This window comes from Macaca mulatta, chromosome 8, assembly GCF_049350105.2.
Source record: "Macaca mulatta isolate MMU2019108-1 chromosome 8, T2T-MMU8v2.0, whole genome shotgun sequence".
Classification (NCBI taxonomy): domain Eukaryota; kingdom Metazoa; phylum Chordata; class Mammalia; order Primates; family Cercopithecidae; genus Macaca; species Macaca mulatta.
In genome coordinates this window covers 120904414-120930803 of record NC_133413.1, presented here as the reverse complement: position 1 = coordinate 120930803, position 26390 = coordinate 120904414, and the positions used below count along the sequence as shown (strand labels likewise).

Below are 26390 nucleotides of genomic sequence, written 5' to 3'. Positions count from 1 at the left end.
TTTCCAAAACTAAAAGATTTGTGAGTTAATACAAATAATTCATACAGCTACATGCTACCTTTTTTACTAAAATTTTAAATTATTACTGTTTTCTTTTTCAAAAGAGTTGCTTCTGTGGCTATACAAAATTTTTAATCCTTGAACCAAATCAAATTAAAATATCACTGAACATAAAACTAAACCAATTATGCAATCAATTAAAATAATATAATTAAGAATTCTCCTTTTTTCTTTTTCATAAATGTTTTTTACATCTGAGTAAATTCTTAAGTTTCCTAGATGCCTGTCATCACTTTGCTTACATTTGTGTAATTCAGTTCATTCATATGGCAACATCACAAAATTCTGTTGATATTTAATGTTGCATTAAGATTTTAATTTTCTTTAGCCTAAAGCTATTTAATGTATGCTTCTTTCTACCTCTCTTGTATTTCTCAGTCTCTAGTGTTGGAGAGAAATTTGAGGGAACATTAATGCATATCAGAGAGGAAAAGAGAACAACATTGATTTCAGAAGTAATTAGAAAGTATGCCTCCTTTTTCATGCAACATACTCTAACAAAACTCCTTAAGTTATTAACTGTATTGTACATCTGTGTTTTCCATAGTAATTATATAAATAAAGCAGAAGTAATTTGGAATGGGTATATTTTGTGATTTTTGAAGTTCAAACTTTATTTGGGCTGGATTGAAAATTATCAGAAAGTTAAGCATCTAGTTTTAAAAGGAAAATTAGCATACTTTATTTTCATCAGTTTCCTTTCTTTGCTATTATCTTCCCTCTTTCTTAAACTTATTCTTTTTCATTATTGAAAGCTTCAGGAAAATATCTTCTGTGTCATAGGTGCCCATCAGCTAGTGATTTCATGCTGCTTACCGCACACAGTGTTTATTACCAATTTAAGTAATTGAACTAAGATGTTTATTGAACTTGTAGCCAGACAGTTAAGTCCATACCTGATGACTCACTGTCTGTCCAGTGCAGCACTGAAAATTGGAGCACACAATCCCTAGTTTTAGCACAGGTTAAGTAAGACTAGACTTACAAATTTACCATCAGTCTTCTTTCCCTCCTATTTTAAAAAAGAAACCAAAAATAATTGTGACTTCTATTACAGATCTTATTTTATATGCTGATTCTGAAAACATGCATTCTCTTTCTCTCCCTCACACAGACACACACATGCACACACACACATAAACATACACACACATATGGCTGATGTGCTGTTTTATGATGCTAAGAAATTAATAGGGATCACAAGGGCCTATTGCTTTCATTTTCTTATATTTCAGTTCGTTCAGTAGGCATTTGTTGAGTTAGAATATAGAGGATACAGAGATAAATAAAAAAACATACTTTGTTTCCTCTGGGAATTTCAATTTACTGGGGTAGACACATATGCAAATAAGTAATTAAAAACTGCTGTACAATGTATAATAATATTATTTGAGAAGACATTTTCAACATCTCACCTCTATCTACTCAAATCTTAACACTTCAAAGAGGCCAGTACTGGAATGTTTTTGACTAAAGGCTTTCCCTAACTTCTGATAAATTAGCAATTTACTAGCATTCCAGAGAATTAATTAACCCTACAGATGACAGGAGTTAATGTAAAAATACCCTGCTTTCTTATCTTAGCTAGACTGGACATTATGTGGGATTAAGCTTCCGTCGTCCACAGTAGTAATTTGTTGGATTTTTTTTTTTTTTGCTTCATTCTTTTCCCTGTATCATTTTTCCATTCCTGTATTTTCTGATATCAACTCCCAAATAGACTGCTTGCACTCACAACTTGTTGCTGAGTCTGGTTGTGCAGAATCGAACTAAAATAATTGCCTAATAAATGTTTAACTTATTATTATTGTGCCCATAATAAATGTCTACATAAATAATACATATCTAATTTATTATTTATTATTAGGATTATGGAGGCATTGCATGTTTAAGTAACCATAGGCAGTTGTGTTTAGGGAGTTCTGAGAGATGAAGAAATAGTAGTTGACATAGACCAACTTATGATGGAGAAAATAATTTAAAATGTGACAGGGTATCACTGAAGGTTTAAATCAGGAAAATGATTTATTTTAATACACAGGTCATAAAAGTGGCCTTAGTGCAAAGGGAGATTGGACACGTCCATGTACATCCCCCCTATACACACACATACACATACAGGAAAACAGAAGAGATGATTGCAATGACTGACCTAATTATTCTCTTTTCTCTGGGAATACAAAACATTTATCCCTTAATGTGCTTTTATGAATGGATCTGAAGTGTTGTCCTTTTAAAAAATAAAATATGCATAGCCTCTATTACACACCAGACATGTAAATGTACAATGGAAGACAGACTGACACTCAAACCCGGTTCTGCCCTCAAGTAAAAAAATAGAACATTGGTGAATACCAGTATTCAATGGATGAAGAAGGATAATCCATATTGAAAGGGTTCTGAGAGCCTGGAAGAGAAGTCAACGGATAGGAGAGTCGGAATAGAGAGATTGGTCAATAATCACAACCAGCACAAAACTCATCAGGTAAGATAAACACTGAAAATAAGGTATTTAATTTCAACATTTTGGTGCCAAACACATATCCCAATTAACAAGGACAAACAAGATTTATGACATTTTTCACTGTAATTTAATAAATAGCTACCAGAGTTTATAATTTATGAGCAATGCTCCCACATGATGCTCATCCTCATATGCTGTTTTCCAAGTAAAAATTTCTGTCTTAAGGTGACAATATGAATAAATATACAGATGGTTTGATATTCAAGGCAATGCTATGTTCTGAAATTATGTACTTTTTAATATTCTAGTCATTTAATAAATTATCAAAAGAGATCACAACTGATAACACAAAATAAAATATAAAATAAATTAATGTTAATTATAAGGCCTAAGAAAGGTAGTACATCTAAATATTTTAACACTTTGTTGATGACTCACACCTTACCCAAAATATAAACACTTCAAAATTTTCTCTAGTTAAAAGAAGAAACAAATTAGCACACAAATATACCACATTTCACCTTTGGTCTTTCAAGTGAGCAAATGAAAATGAAGGGAGAAGCAGGAAATGCAATATTGTATGTGTCTGCATGTATGCTGTATATATGGAGAAATAAACTTGAAGGTGAAAAGTCACTAACAGACAAGATAAAATCTGATTAAACCCTTTACATTTGTCAGGGTAGACACCTTCAGACTCCTCAGACCTACTCACTTCTGCTATGAAGCCCCATCCCTCTTCCCCTCCTTCTTCTCTTCCTCCTTCATTTTTCACGGGCTCTCCACCCTCCTCCAGAACATTAGAGAGTCTAGAAGTCAATACTCCCTGGTGGAGCTCCTCTTGCAGGAGCTCCATTGCTTGGCAGATACTTGACTAATACACCTTTGAATTGCCTGTGATCACTGGCTATGGTGTGGTGCTTTTAGATGTTGACATTGCCAAAGAGGAGAAAAAGGCAGCCCTAGCTTTGACCTAGGAAAATACTAACAAAAAATCAATACAATGGTTGTACTAAAATACAATAAATGTATTTTGAACAATTCCACAATTGCTTATTTTTACATAAAGTAGAAACGTATTGAACTACTATCTTTTTTTGGCATTTGTAATTATATATCATTTTTCTTTCTTCCTTTAGTATGTGGTTCATTCAAATGCAAATAGATAACTGGATAAATACAAGTTAAAGGTTTAAATTTTATTTAATACATACAACAAAACTACTCATAAAGCCATAACATATTCCTAAAATGGTAGTGCTGAGTTGGGATCAATTTCTTATTAAAAGTCTTCAAGTAATATGCAGGAATTCAAATAGATAGGTACAATAATCATCTGGCACCTTTACATTACTCAAGTATGTGAGATTTAAAGGAGTAGACCTGTTTGTTTCTTTTTTATATAAAAATTTCCATAACAAATGACGAGAAATTCAATGTAAAACTGAGAGAAGACAGATATCCATATATTTCTAAGCAATTGAATATGAGAAGCCCATATTCCAGGGGCAATTTTAAGAGAAGAGCTTTGGATGATTTGGAGACTGCCATCAGGGTCAGAAAAGCAGTAAAGATGATCCTTCCTTAAACTATGTATTCATGACTCTTTATGGACTGTTGCTTCTGCCTGAACCATCAACCATATACTATATACAATGTTTCCCAAGAAATGACTCTCATGGCCACTGGGAATATTTTTTAAAAAAGCAGAGGGCAGGGGAAAAAATCAATTCATATAACCAGTAGAAGATATATAAGCAAATAAACATACAGGGAAAAGCCTCAAGTAAAAGAATAAGTTCAGCACTAAGGACTTCAAGTTATTTGCATAAATGTAAGTTCGTCTATCAAAATAATTTGTATTTATTCTCATGTCATCACACAACAGATAAATATTAGCTAGGGATGTGAATCACATGGCAAATTTTCTTCAGTGATCTTTACAAAGAAAATTAACATGTTGAATCACTAGGAAAAATATGATGGACATCAAGAAGACAAATTGTATAGTTATTAATTCTAAAAGTAAGTATTTTTTCTATGACTTTTGAAAGATGAAGTCCAGAGCAAGTAGAACTCTTACAAATCATAAGCTGATATGGTCTTGCTATTAATTTTTTATGTTTTTATTTATTTCTATTTGTTTACTTCAAATTTTAATTTTTGAAAAAGTAATTCTTTGGGTTCAGATAGACATGGAGAGAACAAGAAAGTCCACTTGTGGGTGTATAAGCAACAGATACGCATGCATATTTTCACAAAAATTTATTCACTAGAATGATCATACCAGCATTATGTATCTTTAAGCAGTATATATTCTCAACAGTCCCAAACTGGAAACTATCCAGATATTTCTATCAAACATATCTAGATGGTCACCAAAATTATAATAGTACATTATACTATATTCACTCAATATAATATGTGTATATATACAAAGGAATAAACAATAAAACACAACAACCTATAGATTAATCTCACAAACATGTCATTATTTAAAAGGAGCCACCTAGGATAAATTCTTGAGGAGATGAATATCCCATTCTCTATATGATGGTCTCATTTCATATTGCATGCCTGTATCAAAACATTTCAGGTACTCCGTAAATATATATGTCTACTATGTATCATAACATTTTAAAAATAAAAGAAGCCACACACATAGATTATACACCGTATGATTACTACTTACAAAATAAAAAGGCAAAATTAAAATACAGTATGAGAAATAAAATTGATGGTAAAACTCTAGATAGTATTTCTGACTGCAAGGGGGTGCAGAACAGAAATATTTCAGAGGCAGAAGTTTATTTATATGTTATTTTTCTCCATGCATATATTTTCAACATAATAGCAAAAGAAAAGGTTGTGTCCAATCTCTGCTTCTGCAGTGAGACCTCCACCAACTCCTGAACAATGTCTCACCAACCACATAGTCTTTTACAGCTTTCCAGATCTTCTCTAGTTTAATGGACATTAGCTCGTTTCCTATTTTTAGTTGTTATAAAGTTTTGCAATAAGTGTTCCTCTGTGTTATTTTATATGTGTGCGACTATAATACATCAATAGGATAATTCCAAGGAGTAGAATTGCAGCACTCTTAGTAAGAGTGTTTGTCCGTAAACACACTGCCTTTCATTAGGGATGTACCAAAGCATACTGTCAGCAATATATGATATAAAGCTTTGACAAGTAGAACAGTTTGATCAAACTTTTCTTTTTTCACCAAATTATTATGAAATTTGTTGCTTAGTGTGGTCTTAATTTTAAATTCTCTGATAGGTGATATTTTTACATGTCCAAGGGTCATTTGCATTTTATTTTCTCTGAATTGTCTACTTATTTGCCATTTTTTCTATTGGTTTATTGGTGTATGTATCTATAATTTAGGAAATTCATTTCTAATCTATGATATTGGCTACAAATGTCTTTTTCCATTTTTATTTGACTTTGATTATGACATATTTTAATATTTATTTATGTGTTTAATAGTCTATGTAGTAACTTTTATCAAATTTCTTTATGGTTTCTGAATTTTGAGACACCGTTTGAAAAGTTTTTTCCATCCTAACAGTCTAAAAATTTAAGCGGTATCTTTAAGTTCATTAATTATAAGAAGCAAATTTTGGATCCATATGGCACTAATTCTATTTTTTTATTAGGATGTTCATTTCACATTCAGAAAATTGTTCAGAATGTATGTTTTTGATAATTTGTGTACATTTCTCTAAGTATACCTATATAGATATCACATTTTTAAAAGGTATATAAAAATCTAATGTTTCATTTAAACTTTTACTTTAAAAATAAAAATATGTTAGGCAAATGAGAAAAAGCATATCTGGGCATCCTAAGCCCTCTGTAAGAATCAGACAAAATTGTGAATCTCACACATGATATCCAAACGTGATAAAAATTTTTCCCAGTTTTAGTTTCTAACATATATAGATACATATATACATACATTCAAACAAATGAATGACAACAAACAAACAAATAAGTAAATAAATAAGTATAGAGTAATAGTTGAGAATATATGTTTTATTCTGGGAGTTGCAGAGGTTAAAGAAGTTTACCAAGAAAACAGAAAGAGACAATTAATTGTAAGAGAAATAATAAAGGACTTTGAACTTAAGTTCATGTTGATTCCTTTTTATCTGCATCTTTCTCCTTTTCCCTTCTTGCCCATTCCACCCAATTCATCCTGAACTTATATCTGTTTATTCAGCTTTGAATCTTCTTCACCACAAATTGCCTGCAGAAAATTTATGTTACATCTTCCTGATGTTCTTTTTTTTTGCCGTTTGTCATGACTAATCCCTACTCATTCTTCTGAACTCAAATGCATGCCTTTAACATGAGTTCCATTGCATTGGTGTTCCTTGTTTTATGTTTTAATTGTATTTCAAAGCTCTGATTAGATACTTAACATACTAAAATAGAACAACGAACACTCTTGCAATCATGTAGCAAGTTGCATTTATATTCACCAATTTGGAAGTTCTCAAATTTGAATAGCTTGCTTCTGGGCAAATAATATGTTCATGTTGGACTAAGGTTGATTCGAGATTAAATGTATCTTCTTTGGCCCTGAAAAATCTAAGAGGTGGTTAAATTTGGCCAACTCGGTTTTAGCCCTAAGGGGATAAAACAGAGACTCTAAGAAGATGGCAGATTAAAGCAGCCTTAAAAAAGCCCCTGTGAAGTCTGTCTTTTGTGCTAACACAGGGAACATGTGAATAGCAATAAAATTTCTCTCTGAATAACAAAGGAGACTAAAAGATTTTAGTGAAAGAAGCTAGTAAAGAATGCAGTGGCACAGAATACCTTGGCCATGCATGGAGTACTGGAAGGAATCTTTGAAGGATAAACCAATACATGGAGAATTTCAGGTAAAGCATCAAAGATATATTCATTTATTCAGATTATGTTTCTTTATTGCCCTGCTTAGGTCATAAGTTATACAGATCAAGTAGAAAATAAAATAAACAATCACATTACTTATGTAGGGCTTTATGCTTTAGGTAATATGGCGTATTTATCTGAGGGAGGATATTTATATAACTTAGATATCACCTTTGTTTCAGACCTATACTATCATTAGCATTTCAGGTTAATAATTTGAAGACTGCTCTTTACTTGATATGTTCCTTTACGGTACTCAAAAATTTTTAATTTTTACTCGAATATGCAGGCAACTACCTACCTCTCTATCTTGTAACCTCTAATTAAATAAGATATAAGAAGACTACTTTAACAGAGGAATTATAAAATATTCAATTTACATATTGTATATCAAGTCCTCACTAAATCTCAGCTTTTATCAGATATTTCTGTCTAATTACAAAACTCAGAGGAAATGGGAAGAAAATAGGTTAGTAGAATGTTCTCCTGCCAGAAAAATAAATGTCATTCTCCACCAATTTAATGGCCTATAGAACATAAATAAATTATTGTTTCATAGACATACAATGGAAGGTCTAAAGACGCCCCTCCAAACCTTCTGAGTTCCAAGCCAAGACACGAAAATTTTAAAAAGCAACAAAAACCTATGAACATTTTGTTTTTTTAAATTCCACAGATCAACACTGCTTTTCTATATACTCACCATTTTCTGCCTTTTCATAAGGTGATTAAAAAAAAAAATACTGTATGAGCCTCCAAGTTACTGTGGAAAGACAGCTTCTGCTCTGGGAACCTCTTTCCACTTACGCCAAGTGTCTTTAATGTTTTGATTTTTCCTCTGTTTTATATTTATAACCAACCCTTATCTCATATTTCTGCATGTCTTTCAAGTGAGGAACTAACTGTTGTTCTGAAAGCGTTTGATGAATGTTTACACATCGGAGCCTTAGAAGATACAGATACTGTCTCTCTGCAAAACAGAGGACAGGCAAGCCTGTATATGAAGTAAAATCTGAGAACACTTAAAGTTCTTGATATCTCTTCCTGTGGGAGTCTAGTCCATTTTCAAACTGCCATGCAGACATACCTGAGACTGGGTAATTTATTTATAAAAAAAGAGGTTTAGTTGACTCACAGTACCATATGTCTGGGGAAGCCTCAGGAAACTTACAATCATGGCGAAAAGGGAAGAGGCATGTCTTACATGGTTGTAGGTGAGAGAGCAAGCAACAGTAGAGAAAACTGCCTTATAAAACCATCAGATCTCATGACAACTCACACACTATCATGAAAACAAAATGGAGGAAACTGCCCCATTAATCCAATCACTTCTTATCAGGTCTCTCCCTAAACACCTGGGGAGTACAATTCAAGATGAGACTTGGGTGGGGATGCAAAGCCTAACCATATCATTCTGCCCCTGGTCCCTCCCAAATCTCATGTCATCACATTTCAAAACTGATCATGCCTTCCCAACAGACTCCCAAAGTCTTAACTCATTTCAGCATTAATTCAAAAGTCTAACCCCAAGGTCTCATCTGAGACAAGGTAAGTCCCTTCTGCCTAGGAGCCTGTAAAATCAAAAGCAAGTTAATTACTTCCAGGACACAATGGGGGTACAGGCGTTGGATAAATGCTTTCACTCCAAATGGGAGTAATTGACCCAAACAAAGGGGCTATAGGCCCCATGCAAGTCCAAAATTCAACAGGGCAGTCATTAAATCTGAAAGCTCCAAAACAATCTCCTTTGACTCCATGTCTCACATCCAAGTCCTCCTGATGCAAGAGGTGGGCTCCCATGGCCTTGGACTGCTCTGCCCCTGTGGCTTTGCACTGTACAGCCCCACTCCTGGCTGTTTTCACAGCTGGCATTGAGTGTTTGTGGTTTTTCCAGGTGCATGGTGCAAGCTGTCAGTGGATCTACCATTCTGGTGTCTGGAGGATGGTGGCCCTCTTCTCACAGCTCCACTAGTCAGTGCCCCATTGGGGACTTTGTGTTGGGGTTTCAATCCCACATTTCTCTTCCTCACTGTGCTAGCAGAGGTTCTCCATTAGCACTCCACCCCTGGAGCAAACTTCTATCTGGACATCCAGGCGTTTCCATACACCCTCTGAAATCTAGGCAGAGGTTCCCAAACCTTAATTTTTGACTTATGACTTTTGAGCAATTGGGAGAAAGCATGTCAAATGGGAATGGGAGTTCTCACTCTGGTCCAAGGATTTTATCTGGAACTAGTAGCCTAGTTTTCAGGCTGTAGACTGTTCTTGGCTTGAAGGTCAAGTTTGACTGGGGACCTATCCCTGTCTGCCTAGGAATTTGCCTGCCTTCTGTTGCTATCAACACTAAATAAAACATTGATACAATTTATTGGCTGTTACTACAAGAGTGTAAGTTAATTAAACATGAATATCTAGAACCAAGCCAAAGCCAATTAAATATCTAAATTCTTTGTCTCAATTTATTAATATATACTTTCAAATTTATACTATAGCTTAAATTAAATATTGTTGTTTTGTTTATCAACAGTATTGACCTATTATTTTTTTCTACTCAGATACCACAGTTTTTTTGGGAGACAATTTTCTAAATGGTTTTCTATCGCATGTTTTGTAAGCAGAAGCACTGATAGTTTCTATTCTAAACTGTTATTGCCTATATAGTGAAGTACTTTGAAAGGTACAGGTAGCATCTCCTTCTTAAGCAGAAGGCATATTTGTTCATTCTCCAGTATCCTTTCAAAAAAATTCTACCTTTTGAAGCATTTTGCTTGCACCTGTTATTAAAAATCAGTTCCTTAAGCTTGGGGTTCCTCATCTGTGACATAAACCTATTGTGTATACAACATGTACCTGGGCCACTCTATGTCATTCCTCAGGGACTTGGAGGATAAGAGAAAGCAATATAAACTTGAAGCTCATGCTGCTTGCTGTGATGCGAGTGATCTCTGACTAAAGAGTTCCATCTGTATCTTCTGTCAGCACCTAGGAAACTGCGGCAGGATAATTTGTCAGTTTGAATGTATGGTAAAACCTTATACCCATCTCACGTTTTGAAAGTTTTGTGATGCATCAAGATTTATAGTTTTAAATGATTGAATTCATAATCAAGGCCTCAACTAAATAATTGTCTTACTAAGTTAGAATATTAATTGAAAGAAAGTCATTAATTTCTGAGATAACTGAAATAGCTAATAATTAGCACCATATTCTCTAATTAATAACAGTTCAAGGCATAAAACCTAAATGTGCTAAAAGGAGACAAGATTTTTAAAAATTCAGTAAAGTGTCTTGTTGATTAAGAATTCTGCTTATCTATCTGCCTTGCCTGATGAATTGATTTAATTTCTTCAGTCAGAATGAGCTAGAAAGAAGACAGGGAAGTAGAGTATTTAATTTCAGTTACAATGTTTTATTTTTCATATTTATTTTTGCCTAAAAAGAAGAACCACTTAATTATCCCCTCCATTGCTAGAGAGCAAGACATAGTTTTATAGTTGAAAAACTTAGTAAATATTTTAAAACAGACCTGGAAAGTATTTCTAATTTTACACAACTAAGTGGTACAAATTAAATCAGAAATTCTAGACCATTTAGACACTTTCTATTTTATCGTCATATTAGTGACATAAGTCTGTGATACAAAAGATATTGCAGATTTTGAAAATATTCAAATGTATGCATTTTTATTGTTATGAGTTACATATGCTAAAGTGAAAGTGTTGGTTGTTTAAGGATTCTAATTTTGCTAATTACATATGACGAATAAATTTCAAAATCATTACATATCAATAAAAAGTTTTTAAAGTAAATTGTTGAAAAATATGTATACGTTTAACTTAATATTTTAAGTAAAGTTAAATCTTAAACAATAAAATCTTTAAAAATTAAATCATAATTATTTATTAAAAATAAAATTAAAAATTCAACAAACTTATCTGATTCAAGATCCAGTGTAACCCTATTATTAAAATGAGAAGGTAAACTTAAAAGCTATTATACCATCACCTAAAATCCATTTCTCAGTTCATTAAATTACTTCTTACAGGTCACTGACTTTCTTCCCTCCCCCTGCTTTTTTTTTCTTTTCTTTCCTTTTTTGTTTTTTGAAATGGGGTTTCACATTTGTTGCCCAAGCTGAAGTGCAATGGCACGATCTCTGCTCACCTCAACCTCCACCTCCCGGGTTCAAGCGATTCTCCTGCCTCAGCCTCCTGAATCGCTGGGATTACAGGCATGCACCATCATGCCTAACTAATTTTTTGTATTTTTAGTACAAACAGGGTTTCACCATTTTAGCCAGGATGGTCTTGAACTCCTGACCTCAGGTGATCTGCCTTCCTCGGTGTCCCAAAGTGCTGAGATTACAGGCGTGAGCCACCACGGTTGGCCAGGTCACTGACTTTCATTGTAGAATAAAAAAGGACTGAGTAGACTTTTAAAAAATCGTTGGTTACCTAACTCGCAGTTTGAAAGAGTTAAAGTCATCAAGCATAGTCAAATGCCTTGTATGAGTCTTATTAAAATTACCACTGTACTGGTTGTCCTTTTGATCATTGCTGCAGTAGTGAAGTAACACTCATACAATTACAACAATAATAATGAAGACATTAAATGTCTGCATCCAAAAAAGAATAAAGTTTTAAGACTTGATTATCATTTGGAATGACAGATTTTAGAAATTACAAAACTACCTTTAATGGAGCACACATGAAAATTTGGGAAATCTCTCATGATTAGGTACAAACATCGTTTAACTCTTTCAGTATCCAAAAGGTATCCCTTCATAGAGTATCTTTCCTTCTACCAGTGAATACATAGTTGTGTTAGTTATTTTTTTGCCACATAACCAACCAGGCCGAAACTTACTGGCTTAAAGAAGCTAATATGCATGCTCGTTATTTGGAGCTGGGATTACTGGGCAGTTCTTTTGATCTCATAGGCCTCATTCATGCAACTGCAGGTTGGTTATCTGCTGGGTGATGCCATACACATACACATATATTTAGTAATAATGGCCTCTGGCCACACGTCTTGGTATTAAGGTTCTAAGGAACAGAGAGAAAAGCATGCAAGGCCTCTTGACAACCTGGCCTAGAACTGGCACCCTATCTCTTCTGTGTCTTCTATTAGCAAAATTATATCATTAGACTAACCCAATTTAAAAGGTTTAAGACATAGATTTTATCTCTTAAAGTCCCTTTGCAATGAGAATGAATAGAGAGAGGAGAAAATTGTGGCCATTTTTTTTTTTTTGTAATCTACCCAAAGATAGTATATAAGGTAGAAAATTATGACAGCAAGAGTTGACCTTCAAATTGCTTTGTGTTAATATAATTTCAATTGCCCCCATTCACAGGCTTGAGGGTTATAATGTTATATATATTCACCTACCTGGGAAAAATTGTTACTGGCACCATGGTAATTTTAGTAAGTATTTTATAAGTAATTTTAATATTTTTGTTCTCATATATCTGTGTGTGTGAATGCATGTGCATGCATGTGTGTTGATGAGTGAAGAATAAATGAAACATCACAAAAAAAGGAGAAAGAAAATCATGCTCAAGACACATAGTATGCAATTGGAAATTTAGATTTCATTGGTATTGTAGGGGAACAAATAAATTGTGGCATCCTGGTGACTCTGCATGTGTCCATCCATATAGGCCATGTAGGCAAAAGTTTGAACCACAGCTAGTCTGAGCCTTGGTGGAACAACTTACGAGGTTTCTAGAAGACAAAAGCCTTCTCATAAAAGGATATGAGAAAATGCCATGAGGTCGTATCTACTCACCTTCTTATATCACATGAGAGGCTGTCATGCCTCCATTTCTCATTATTTCCCAGGTTCTGATGAGGGATGAGGCTTTCGGCTCTGTGCCCCTTAGGTTATAGCTGCAGTCTATAAACATATTTAACAACCTTCTAGCATTGAGTGCTCAAGAACAGAGTGTCTCTTTCACTGCATTGTCAACTAGCCCTTTTTGTTTGAGTTTTACACTTTTGAGTGTGGGGGACAAAGAGCACAGTGCATTGTCTACTTTTGCTGTTCTTCCTTTTTCTGGCCAAGTAATAAAATGTTTGAATCTAAAAGGGACTTGTCATATTTTACTAGCTAAATCTGTCTGACAAGCCTTGGCATAGGCCTTGCCTGCTGCTCTGTGCTTGGCAGGGATATATTTAGAAATATGGCTGCAGCTATGTTCTGACTTATCTCTCTCCTCTTTTGCTCATCTTTCACCATCACAAAAACTGGAAAACCACAGGTAGTGTTTCTCCCTAACAACAGTAGATAGCATACTATATTGAGTTTCCAATAAAGCAATTGACTTGGCTTCCAGAGCCCTGCATCTTGACAAGGATTGTTTGAACCCCTGTGAACAAAGCTATCCTCACAGCCTCCTCAAAAAGATTCTTCCTTATCAACTTTGAATCAATATCATAATAAGAAACATAAACCTTAGTGTTATCCTCCTGTATATGATATGATTTATGTATTATTCCCAGAGGATAAGAGAAGGCTTTCTATTTTTTTTATGCTAAAGGCAGTCATCTCAGAGTCAGGTACCAGTCTCTATGTCTTTGAGTGTAAATAATGCTTAATTTGAAATAGATTTTTTAAGTTGTGGAAACCTGTGACTCTTCACTCTGTCCCTCACCAGGAATATAACAGGCAGACTCAGCCAATTGTGAGGTGGTAACCAAACTTCCTTTGTTTTCTAAGCATTTTTTAGGTTGAGTATCCCTGTAATAATATTTTAGTTTCAGCATGCGATATTGACAGGAATAAAAGCATTTCCATTAGATGCTGTTAGTTTACACAGGTACCATGAAATGTATCCCATGATTCTTAATGGCCCAGACACCAAGCAAAGTCTAAATCAATGATATGTTCTTCTAATAACTCTTTAAAATCACATCTACTACCCACATACCCTTTGTTTAGCTTTCCTTTTTTTTAAGGCTTTTCAGTGTCTTCTGTATTTAAAAAAATGTGGTCACGGATTTTCAGTGCGCTTTGACCAAAACTGGAATATACTGGGTGATTTGTTGTACCAAAAATTCTAAATTTATATTCAACTACAGTCCTTAATATTATAGCCTGTGATATCTTATATATATAGTTTTTAAAAAATACTAACTTTTCAGTGTATCAAAAACTCCTAAACTTTTGACAGAATTTAACTAGCATAAGAACTGAACATTTAACATAAATTTACTAATTCCACATATAGTTTTCAAGAATAAAATGTGTGTACTTTATAAAAATAGTGAATATTATATTTCTTGTATGTTAATATTTAACCTATACATGCCTAAACATCATAAGGTTATCAGAATTACACGATTTTAAATGACAATTTAAAATATGATTAAACAGTGAGCAGAAGAATGTAATTGAGTATTCCTGTACAGAGATTGCCTTCAAATCTGTCAGTTTTGTTTTTCCTTCTAGAGAAACCAGCAATTTTTGACAGATATGAACTGCAGCAATGATGCAATTTCCCCTAGAAGTTTCAAATTGATTTTTAAACAATAGTGATTTATCTTTATTTTTAAACTATGCACTGTTGTATTCTAGGATAGCACTCAGATTTTCATTTAGGAAAATGACTTTGTGAAAAGAATATGTATTATTTGGAAACTTAAATGGTCAATTTCTAATGAGTGAATATAATGTTACATATATTAAGAATTGTCTTCACAAATAATAAACACTTATTACATGTGAAATACGTAAGCACTTCTAATATCAGTTTTGTGATTGTAAATTGTTTCTAATCATAAAAATAATTATGACTCCTAAATATAAACAGTTTTTGTAAATACTTACCTCTATGCTTCTTTTTTATTAGTTTACCTTTTCCTCTTTCAATATACCTGTTTCATATGCCAAGTTCTTTGTTTACCTGGAGGATCACTTGAGCTCAGAAGTTCGAAGCTGCCATGAGCTAGGACTATACCACTGCAGTCCAGCGTGGGTGACAGAGATGGACCTTGTCTCTAAAAGAAAAAAAAAGAAATATAAAGGGGTCTTATATTCATATTTGCCTATTAAACTAACCCAAGGCTAATTAAATACCCTAGAAATCATAAGAAGAGAACAAAGAGTCTACAAGTTGGATATTTTTATGATTTGTGTTGACTTGATGATTTTCCCATTAGAAGTATGATGCAAAACATCTACAAAATAATGTAATATGTTGCCATCATGTCACCTTTCATTCTCACCTGTGGTTTATTGCAGTAATTTAGTTACACAATTACATTTTTTCACCATTGCAATATCTAAAACCTAGCTAGCATTTATTTTTATTATCATTAAGCATTTTTCTGGGGAATTATTTTGTCTCCTTATACAAGGCTAAAAAGTAACATAAAATGAATATTATTTATTTAAGATAGAGTTAATGGAAAAATATATTCAAAATAAAGAAATGAAATATGTCTTTATAAGCCTTTCAAAAATGGCATGACAAAAATGTTAGCAACAATTGTGGAAGTAAAACAAGTCCTCAACTGTCTTTACAGGAATAAAGAAATGCCCTCATAACTAACTATATAACTTCTTGTCCTACTTGGAGGTTAACAGAAAAAAAGTCAGAACTGGGGGGAAAAAACAGTTAACTTAGAAGTGTTATCCAGATTTGGAGTCAATAATTACTATTAATCTAGCATATCAACCATGAGCTAGAAAGCGACTATTCTTCCTTCAAAACCGAAGAAAGTACACAATATTAAAAATTACACTAATTATGACTCAAAATGAACGCTGCATGAACCTACGGCATTACATCTTACACTCTGATTTTTCAAATAATTGTGCTTAACACATTAACAATCTCAGAAAATAGAGAGTCAAGTGAAATAAGATTAAGAAGTGAAGACTCCTCACTTCCATTTTGCCCTAGTGATCAATCCACAGGTCAATGAACTTAAGGTCAACTTTCATCTCAGCATTAAAATTCTAACACTGCTTTGAATTCTATTTCACTGGTTGCCTTCAAAGTCATACTTGAAATTTAAGTCAAGAAAATGACTGGTATCTGGCATCACATTCTGTGACTGTCATAAAACAGACAAAACTTTAAACCACCGAAGAGGCCTTTTTAAAATATAATTCAATGGTAAGATCAATAATGAAAGAAACTCATGGAATGGACAAATATTTGTTAAACACTATCAAAATAACTCCTTGACTATTTAATAAATAAATAAATTAGGCCTCGGTGTGGTGGCTCATGCCTATAATCCCAGTACTTTGGGAGGCTGAGGCAGGCAGATCAGCTGAGGTTGGGAGTTCGAGACCAACCTGACCAACATGGAGAAATCCCATCTCTACAAAACATACAAAATTAGCCGGACGTGGTGGCGCATGCCTGTAATCCCAGCTACTTGGGAGGAGAATCGCTTGAACCCAGGAGGAGGAGGTTGCTGTGAGCCAAGATTGTGCCATTGCACTTCAGCCTGGGCAACAAGAGCAAGATTTGGTCTCAAAAAATAAATTAATTAACTAAAACTCAGATGTTATTCTGTGTATTCAAATGTATAGAAATATGAATTAATTAAACATTTATTCATCAAAGAGTAAACTCCTCTGAACAGATAGCATTAAATAGTTGAGCATTTATTAACCCTCTAGAGTAGAAAAAATTACCTAAGCTTAGAAGCAATTAAAGAAATAATAATAGTTAACAAAGATAACTTTCTCTGTGACATGAATTTCATCTTTTAAATAATATACTAAATGCTTTTCATCTGCATACCAACCCTACAAGGCAGATATTACTGTCAACTCCACTTTATAGATAAAGAAATTGCAGCTTAGAAAAATTAAGTACATTATCTAAAGTGATATAGTTAATGGCAGGGCCAAGATTTTAACTCAGGGATTCTGATTCCAGAATCCACATAACAATGTAACAAATGGGAAGAATTAGCCATATTAAATCAGTTTTATTTGCACCAAAAAGAAAAAAAAGGACAAATGTATAAGCAAAATATTAACATATTTATTATATAGTATTCAGGCATGCCATTGCCAACAGTATAGGTGACTTGCTACTTAGATCAGCTTCCTTATTGAAAACAAATTGAAATATAGCATATCATATTTTTAGTAAAAATAAATATTAAAAATTGAAAAATAAAAGTGAAAAATAATCACACTAAAAAAGGAACAAATGACAGGTAATATGCAGAGCCAAACATGAGCTTTAAACATTATAGTATTCATAAAATTGAGTCACTATTAGCATAAGTTTTATGGCCTTGCAAGACTTGGGGCACAGAAAATAAGGTCTAGCTCATGCTTCAGTGGGAGATTCTAATAGACCCACAAAGGACTACATACTTAGTAGCCCTAATGTGTAAGATTTTCTGGTATGCACTAGAAAGAGAAAGACAATAAAGTTTTCCTGGTTAAAACTTTGGTGCCTAAGGAAGAAAAAGAAGCAAAGGAAAGAAGGAAAGTAGAAGAGAAGTAAGGAAAGGAAAGAAGAGAGGGAGAGTGGAAGGAAGAAATAAGAAAGTCAATAGCGTGTTCATGTGGATTCATAGCCTAAATTCTCACTACCTAAGTAATCTGTAGATCCCCAAGCCCATTTAAAGGTGGGTCCCAGACTACTAGCAGACCCAAGCAATTAATAAAAGCAAATGTAAATTCACTTAAAAGGGTCCCACCTTCTCAAGAGTTAACAAACTGAATAACAATTTGTTATTGTTATTCAAAATGAATAAAGTTCCAAAGTAAGTGAGAAATTTAGTAAAAACTGAAAAAAACATAAGAAAACAAGTTATAATATTACAAATATTATAGTTCAATACATTAAATTAAATACTTCATTGACTATTTTACCAGTAATTGGACATCAGTAAAGAGAATTAATAACATGGAATATAGAAATGAAGAAATTATCTAGAATATATTACAGAGATACAAACAGACAGCAGATAATTTAAAAGGAAAGAAAAGAATGAGTTTACATGTAAAATATAGCTGATTTCTTACAAGGAGCAAGAGAAGTCAGAAGACAGAAAGACAGTACACTCAATCCATTTCAGTAAAAATGACTGGTAAGCTAAAATTCTAGTCTTAGCATATGTGCTGATGAAGAAAGTGAATCATAAAAGCATTTTCCACAAAACATAACAATAGAGATAATTCCCAGCAGGTTGCCACTAAAGGAAATTCTATAGACTGTATTTCAGGCAGAAAAACCATGAAGATTTAAAAACTTGTAAATATTTGAATGTGTACACACAAATCAGACAGTATAAAAAAAGTTATACTGTCTATAAGTTAAAGTTAAAAAGTGTTTTAGAGTTAAAATTAAAAAGCCATATGTAAAGTATCTTTAATAATTACAAATAAGAGATTTGTGTGTTGAATTAAATTATAGCAAGGTATTTATGCTGTTTAGGATAACTAGGGTGTACTCTACTATATTTTGCTAAACTATGTGACTAGAGGTCTGGAGTTAGAAATATGGAGGGCTTCAAAGACAGGCACATGACAAAAAGAGGATTTGTGTTGTCCTTGGTTATATTATGAGTTTCGGAATGTACATTAAAGTCAATAAGCAAGTAAGTTTCAGTGTGAAGAATAAATGGGAAAGAACAGTAAATGTAGAGAGAACAGAAGTCCGGGCTAGAATGAAAAGAAGAAATAATTAAAAGGTAAAAATAACAGGACTCATTCATTGATTGGCTGCATAAAAAGGTGATACCATGTATAATTCTCAGGTTATTATCATATTAAAAGTCAACATATACTTTTCAGTTTCCACTCTTGTGTGTACAGAGGCTAAAAGTTATCATTCAGCCTGCAACAATAAATAAGTTAAACAAATTGAAAACAAATGAGCTTTCTTAGACCCAGCAAAGAATTGAGGTTACAGGGCAAACACTACCCTGAAATCTATTTTTAAAAAGGTAAATATAGTGAAGTATAGCCAAGATCTGTTTACCAAGAGCAGAGGGCACCAGAGAAATGAACTGACAGGAGCACTTAAACAATGGCTGTAGAGGGACAAAACTAAGAATTGCATTAACTCTGTTCTGAAACCGGCAAGCAAGAGGTGAGCAGAGTAAAATATGCAAAATCTTGGGAGACAATAAAAAAGAAAACTAGAATTTTATATCCATCATAGTATCTTTCAAAATTGAAGGAGAATTAATAGAATTTCTCAAAAAAATGAGGAAATTCATAACCAGTAGACTTACACTGTAAGAAATGTTAAAAAAAAGAGAACAAAAGTTTTTCATGGAGAACAAAGGGGAGATATTTTCAAACTTCAGTCTAAATAAAGATAAGAAAATCATCAAAGTATAAATAAATGAAGAATTTTATTTGATGTATTCATAACTGGTTTAATAGATAACTGCTTACAGTAATAATGTCTTCAATGATTACACTATATAGATAAGTGAAATAAATGGCACTAACGTTATAAGTGACTGGATGGAAGAAATGGGAATACTCTGTTATAAGGTAACTGCACTACCCATTAAATAGTTGTTATTCAAGAGTGAGATTAGATTGAGAGTGAGATTAGATTAGTTCTAAATGTCTATTGTGAAATCTATGGCAAACATATAACGAAAGTATAGCTAATATGCTAAGAGAGGAGATAAAATAAAATAATGTAAAATATTCAGTTAAAACTAGAGAAGGCAAAGCAAGAAGAAAAAAATGAAAAAAGAGCACAAACAATGAATAGAAAAATATTTATTAACCTAGTAAGTATTAAACAAATTATATTAATAAACATTTTAAATATGAATGGTTTAAATACACTAGTTAAAGGATAGAGAGTACCAGCGTGGGTTTCAAGAACAACAAAAGCCCCCTCAAAAAGACCCATAACAAGATCCAGCTATAAGTTGCCTCCAAGAAACTCACAAATTGTTTTTGTTTTCTTTCTTTCTTATTTTTTTTAACTTTTATTTTAAGTTCAGGAGTACATGTGCAGGTTTGTTACATAGGTAAATGTGTTTTTACATAGGTAAATGAGGGTTGGTTGTACAGATTATTTCATCACCCAGGTATTAAGCCTAGTACCCATGAGTTATTTTTCCTGATCCTCTTCTTCCTTCCACCTTCCACCCTCTGATGGGCCCCAGTGTGTGTTGTTCCTCTCTATGTGTCCATGAGTTCTCATCATTTAGCTCCCACTTATAAGTGAAAACATGTGGTATTTAGTTTTCTGTTTCTATGTTAGTTTGCCAAGGATAATGACCTCTAGCTCCATTCCTGTCCCTGCAAAGGACATTCTCTCATTCTTTATGTCTACATAGTATTTCATGGTATATATGTAACATATTTTCTTTATTCAGTCTATTGTTGATGGGCATTTAGGTTGATTCCATGTCTTTGCTATTGTGAATAGTGCTGCAGTGAACATATGTGTACATATGTCTTTGTAATAGGAATATTTATATTTTGGCAGGTATATACCTAGTAATGGGATTTCTGGGTTGAATCATGTTTTTGTCTTTAGGTCTTTGAATAATTATCACACTGTCTTCCACAATGGTTGAACTAATTTACACTCCCACCAACAATGTGTAAGCATTTCATTTTACTCCACAACTTCACCAGCATCTATTATTTCTTGACTTTTTAATAATAGCCATTCTGACTGGTGTGACATGGCACTGATTGTGGTTTTGATTTGCATTTCTCTAATGATTAGTAACATTGAGGTTTTTTTTTTTTTTTCATATGATTGTGGGTCATGTGTATGTCTTCTTTTGAGAAGTGCCTGTTTATGTCCTTTGTCCCCATTTTAATGGGGTTGTTGTTTTTTTTCTTGTAAATTTGTTTAAGTTCCTCATGGATACTTGATATTAGCCATTTGTCAGATGCATAATTTGCAAAAAATTTCTTCCATTCTATAAGTTGTCTGTTACTCTTGATAGTTCATTTTGCTGTGTAGAAGCTCCTTAGTTTAATTAGATCTCATTTGTCAATTTTTGCTTTTGTTGCTATTGCTTTTAGCATGGTCATCATGAAATCTTTGCTGGTGACTATATCCTGAATGGTATTGCCTAGATTGTCTTCCAAAGTTTTATAATTTTGGGTTTTACATTTAAGTCTTTGAAATGTACCTTGAGTTAATTTTTGCATATGATATAAGAAAGGGGTCCAGTTTCAATCTTCTGCATATGGCTAGCCAGTTATCCCAACATCCTTTATTAAATAGGGAATTCTTTCTCCATTGCTTGTTTTTGTTAGGTTTGCAGATCAGATAGATGTAGGTGTGTGGTCTTATTTCTGGGTTCTGAATTCTCTTCCATTGGTCTGTGTGTCTGTTCTTGTACCAGTACCATGCTGTTTTGGTTACTGCAGCCCAGTGTAGTTTGAAGTCAGGTAACATGATGCCTCCAGCTTTGTTCTTTTTTGCTTAGAATCGCCTTGGCTATTCGGGCTTTTTGTTGTTGTTGTTCCATATGAATTTTAAAATGTTTTTTTTATCCCTAGTTCTGTGAAGAATTTCAATGGTATTTTGATAAGAACAGCATTGAGTCTATAAATTACTTTGGGCAGTAGGACCATTTTCATGATATTGATTCTTCCTATCCATGATCATGGAATATTTTTCATTTGCTTGTGTTATTTCTGTTTTTATTTATTTTTTTAAAGGCACTGATAGGTTCAAAGTAGAGATGGAAAAATATATGCCATGCTGGGATGGACTGAATGAACATGAATCCCCCAAAAGACATATTAATGTCCTAATCCCTAAAACCTGTGATTTCCTTTTATTTAGAAAAAGGGTCTTTGCAATTGTTAGTTAAGTTTCTCTAGATAAGGTTCATCTACTGAGCTGTGTCAGTAGACACTAAATCCAATGTTTCTTTATAGGAGATACACAGAGGAGAACCACACAAGGAAGAGGGGAAGGCCAGGTAAAGATGGACGCAGAGATTAAAGCTATGTATCCACAGAAAGCAATGCCTGGAGCCAGCAGACACTAGAAGAAACAAAGAAGGGTTCATCCTTAGACCTTTCAAATAGAACACAGATCTGCCAACACTCTGAGTTGGACTTCTGGCCTTCACAACTGTGAGAAAATAAATTTGTTCTTTTATTAGTCACCTAATTTGTGGCAAGTTGTTATGAAAATGCTAGAAAACCAATACACATGCTAATACTCATCAAATAAAAACTAGAGTAGCTATCTTAATATTCAAAAAAGCAGACTTCAAATGAAACAAAATTTTCAGGGGTACAGAGAGTTATCACATAATAATAATAAAGAGGTCAGTTCTCCAAGAAGACATAACAATCCTTAACATGTACGCATGTAACAACAGACTGTCAAAATGCATGTGATACAAACTGATAGAAATTCAAGAAGAAATAGACAAATTAATTATCATATTTGCAGACTTCAGGATCCCTCTTTCAGCAATTGACAAATCAAGGAGGCAGAACAGCAGTAAAGATGTGGTTGACCTGAACAGCACCATCAATTTGATCTAATTGACATTTATAAAATACTTGATTCAACAATAGCATAATGCACATTTTTTTCAATCTCACATGGAATATTTATCAAGAAAGCCACACTCTGGGCCATAAACCACACCTTAATAAATTTAAAATAATTGTTCAATGGATGTACAGATGAGTGCAAGATGAATGAGTTCTAGAGATCTGCTGTACAACATAGTGCCCATAGTTAACAATTCACTATTGTACACCTAAAATTTTGTTAAAAGTGTAGATCTCGTGTTACATATTCTCAACACACACACAAAGGGGCAAGATAAAATTTTAGGAGATGATAGATATTTATTATCTTGATTTTGCTGATCATTTCACATGTGTATGCAAATCCCTAAATTCATCTAATTGTATACAATAAATATGCCCAGTTTTATGGATTTCAGTATACATCAATAAAACTCTTTTTTAAAAAACGTAATCCTACATGATATGCTTTCAGACCATGATGTAATTAAACTAGAAATTAATTACAGGGAGTTAGCTCAAAAATCAAAATTAATTGTAGATTTAAAAACACACTATAGCCAGGTATGGTGGCTCACATCTATAATCCCAAAACTTTGGGAGGCTGAGGCAGGAGGATTACTTGAGTCCAGGAAATCGAGACAAGCCTGGGCAAACTTTTTATAGAGTCCTGTCTCTATAAAAAAATAAAAAAATTATCGAGACATGGCGGTGCATATCTGTGGTCCCAGCTACCTGGTCAGCTAAGGGAGGAGAATTGCTTGAGCCCAGGAGGTTGAGGCTGCAGTGAGCCATGTTCACACCACTGCACTCTAGCCTAGGCAACAAAGCAGGACTCTCTCAAAAAAATAAAAAATTAAATTAAAAAACTATTCTACTAAATATCAACACATAGGTCAAAGAAGAAGTGTCAAGAGAAATTTAAAAGCATTTTTATCTAAAATGAAAAAGCAACTTATCACTAATCCATGTGATGCAGCCAGAGCAGTGCTTAGTGGGACATATCATTGAATAGTTGTATTCAAATAAAAGAAAGATCTAAAATAAGTAATCTAAACTTCTACCTTAGAAACTTATGGAGAGAAGAGCAACATGAGCTGAAAGCAAGCAGAATAAAATAAATAAAAATTCCAGTAGAAATCAATGAAATTAAAATTAAGGAAAAAGTGGAGAAAATCAACAAAACCAGAAGCTGTTTTTTAAAAAAATACAAATGAAACTGACAAAACTCTGTCTAGGTTAACAACAACGACAACAACAACAACAAAAAGAGAGAGAGAGAGTGAGAAAGAGGAGAGAGTGAAGACACAGAGTATCGATATTGTATATAAAAGAGGGTTCATCACTATTGATCCTATCTACACATCAAGGAAATAAAGGAATATAGTAAACAACTCTATGCATACAAATTTGACTTTGATGAAATAGGTAAATTGTTTGAAAGACATAAACTATAATTAATGGAAAATGCCAAGCCAAGATAGTTTTGCTGGTTAATTATACCAAACATTCAAAGAAGAAGTGATAAAAATTCTCTACAATCACTTCCAGAAAATCGAAGCAGAGGAAATCTTCCTACTGCTTCTTTGATACCAAAATTACTCTAATACTAAAACCAGATAAAAACTTTACAAGAAAGGTAAGCTACAGATGAGTAACTCTTATGAGCTTAGATAAAAAATATTCTCAACACTATATTAACAAATTAAATCAATCAATCCTTAAAAATCAGTTAAATATCACAGCTGAATCAGATTTATTACAGGTATGCCAGGCTATTTCAACATTTGAAAAATCAGTTAAAAAATTTATCTATCATATTAATGGGTTAAAAACATATGAACATATCAATAGATGAAAAAAAATAGCATTGAGAAAAATATCCCACATCTATTTGTGATTAAAACATTGAGCAAACTAACAACAAAGAACTTCTTCAACTTGTTTTTAAAAATGTACAGCTAATATTCTATTATGTGGTGAGAAACTGGATGCTTTTCCCCTAAGATCAGACAGTAAAGGAAATAAAAGGCATATATCTTACAAAAGAAGAAATGAAACTTTGATTATCTATTTAAAAAAACAATAAATTGAAAAGACACCTGGAACAAATACATGGCTATAGCAAGGTTGCAGGATACAAGGTTATTATATAAAAGTCAATAGCTTTCCCACATACCAGCAATAAACAATTTGAATTTGAAATTAAAAACCAAACAGCATTTATAATAGTATCAAATATATGTAGTATTTAAGCATAAGCATAATTAACTATGAATAGAATTTATATGTGGGAAAAATACAAAACTCTGATAGAAAGTAAAAGAGCTGAACTCATGGAGAAAGAGTGCATTCATGGATTGGAAGACAAATATTTTTGGTGTGTCATTTTTTTTTTTTTTTTTTCTGAGATGGAGTCTCGCTCTGTCGCCCAGGCTGGAGTGCTGTGGCATGATCTCAGCTCACTGTAACCTCCGAGTCCCTGGTTCAAGCGATTCTCCTGCCTCAGCCTCCCTAGTAGCTGGGATTACAGGTGAGCACCACCACGCCCAGCTAATTTTTGTATTTTTAGTAGAAATGGAGTTTCACCATGTTGGCCAGGATGGTCTCAATCTCCTGATATCATGATCTGTCCGTCTCGGCCTCCCAAAGTGCTGGGATTACAGGCGTGAGCCACCATGCCCGGACAGTGTGTCAATTCTTTTTGACTGTATCACAACACAATCAAAATCAAAACCCAAGCATGATATTTTGTGAATGTCTTTAAACTGATTCTAAAGTTTATCGGTTTCTAAAGTTTATCGGTGAATGCAAAAGACCCAAAATAACCAGTACAATACTGAAGAACAAAGTTGAATAACTGATATTACCTAGCTTCAAGACCTATAAAGCTACACAGAAATCAATATGGTATAGAGAAAGAAAAGACACATAAATTAGTGGATCAGAATAGAAAGCTAAGAAATAGACTGATGCAAATCATCTCATTTTTGACAAAGGGACAAATATGATTCAATGGGGAAATGACAATCTTTTAGCAAATGGTCCTGGGACAAATTAACATTCATATGCAGACAAATGAATCTAGACTTAGAATTCACACACACACACACACACACACACACACACACACACACACACAAAATAAATGAATCATGGATCTAAATATAAAACAAAACTGTAAAACTTTTAGAAGAAAACATAGGAGAACATTTATATGAAGTTGAATTTGTTGATATGCTCTAATTGCAGAGAGCATAAAATGCTTGATCTATGAAAAAAAATGGATGAATTTAACTTCTTAAAATTAAAACTTCTGGTTTGCAAAGGACATTATTAAGATAATCCAAAACCAGGACATTGACAGTAGAAAAGTATTTGCAAAACACATACCTGATAAATAAAAATTGAATCCAAAAATGTACAAAGAACCTTTAAAACTCAACAATAAGAAAACAAACTGAATAAAAATTGTACATAGGT

General features: G+C 33.3%; 1 long non-coding RNA gene across 10 annotated transcripts in view; it reads left to right on the top strand.

Annotated features, from left to right (window-relative positions):
- Nucleotides 1-26390, top strand: part of LOC106999905 (uncharacterized) — a 94044-nt gene that overhangs the window by 22251 nt on the left and 45403 nt on the right. For 5 of the 10 annotated variants that reach the window (XR_013396947.1, XR_013396946.1, XR_013396945.1 and 2 more), the window contains exon 2: nucleotides 22296-22496. The exons of 2 other annotated variants lie outside the window; for them this stretch is intronic. This is a non-coding gene — a long non-coding RNA (uncharacterized LOC106999905). The remainder of the gene's footprint in view (nucleotides 1-22295; nucleotides 22497-26390) is intronic. 3 more of the 10 variants (XR_013396943.1, XR_013396941.1, XR_013396942.1) reach the window with 1 other exon arrangement.